The sequence below is a fragment of the Hippopotamus amphibius genome, chromosome 2 (assembly GCF_030028045.1).
Source record: "Hippopotamus amphibius kiboko isolate mHipAmp2 chromosome 2, mHipAmp2.hap2, whole genome shotgun sequence".
NCBI lineage: Eukaryota > Metazoa > Chordata > Mammalia > Artiodactyla > Hippopotamidae > Hippopotamus > Hippopotamus amphibius.
Genome location: NC_080187.1, coordinates 34,233,537 through 34,235,177, shown reverse-complemented (window position 1 = coordinate 34,235,177; position 1,641 = coordinate 34,233,537).

The following is a 1,641-nucleotide window of genomic DNA, read 5'->3' as shown; positions in this document are numbered from 1 at the left end:
CCCAGCCTGAGGTTCTTTTTCATATTTCGTGTCTTTCTTTCCTCTGTCCTTTCCAAACAGTCTTTATTGGCTCCAGGAATTGGGGAGGATAGTTATTTTTAGTTTATTCAAAATGAATAAAATGGGTAATGTTTTTTTTCCCATATATCAGATCCAAAGTGGGTCTTATGTAAGAGCTAAATGGGATGAGAAACAGTTCCACAGTGAGAACAAAGATTCCTTTGAATATTAAAAACTCCAGAGCGAGCTCCAAATGCCCCCAAATGATGGGGACCAGCTCTCCTAGCCTAGCTGACAGCAGAAGGCTGTGCAGGGCTGTGTGTGTGTGTGTGTGTGTGTGTGTGTGTGTGTGTGTGTGTGTGTGTGTGTGTGTGTGTTTGGTAGCAGGCTCCATCTGTGGGGTGAGATTGCCTGAGCACCAGGAAAGCACCACAAACCTCAATACCTCTTTATTATTACGATTATTTAAAACATATTTTTAGAGAATTTTTAATTCACAGCATAATTAGTGGAAGGTACAGAGATATTTCCCGTATAGTCTCTGCCCCTACACATGCACAGCCTCCCTCACTGTCAGCACCCAGCTCCAGAATTATGCAGTTGGCCCTTGAACAACACGGGTTTGAACTACATGTGTCCACTTACGTATGGATTTTTTCAATAGTGAATAATATAGTACTATAGGATCGCTAGATGTGGAACCACAGATAACAGAGGAACTTCAGATATGGAGAGCTAACTATAAGTTATACTCAGATTTTCAACTGCGCAGAGGGTCAGTGCCCCAACCTCTGCGTTGTTCAAGGGTCATCTGTATGTTTGTTGCAATGGAAGAACCTACTTTGACACGTCATTATCACCCAGAGTCCATCGTTTACGTTAGGTTCACTCTTGGTGGTGTACGTTCTATGAGTTTTGACAAATGTATGATGATATGATCCTGCACCTCCTCAACACCTCTTTATTATTATTATGGTAAATACACATAAAACTTACCATCCTAACCATTTTTAAGGGTACGGTTCAATGGTATTATTAACATTGTTGTGCAAATGTCACCACCTTTCATCTCCAAAACTCTTATCTTGCAAAACTAAAATGCTGTGCCCATCAAAGGCTAGCTCTGCATTAGCCCCAGCCCCTGGCAGCCCCCATTCTGCTTTCTGTCTCCTTGACTTTGACACTCGACCTCTGTCACCCAAGTGGAATCCTACAGTATGTGCCCCTTCGTGACAGTCTTGTTTCACTTTCATTCCCTCTCTGCATGTGCTGCCTGTGCCCCAATTTCACCGTTAAAAAGCCCGACCTCTGGCAGAGGATTTGATTCTCTGCTGAGGAGGGGCACACGCCCTGGGAAGAAAACACTTCAGGCGTTATTGGCACTTTTTCTTGAATGCCAATCAGTGGGTGATTTCTTGAAAGCAGGTTTTGATGGGGGTGGGGTGACCCTGATTGAAAGCACCAGATGAGTAAGAGGGAGAGACATGAATGACAGAGAAAAAAATTCTTCTGCCTGAAAAAAAAATGTTGTTGGGATGAGTATAAATGAATCTGTGTAATTCTTTTTATAACATAGCCAGTCCCTAAATGTATGTCTCTTGATCTGTTGACCTCATGTCTTGCTCTGACTTAATCCCTTGG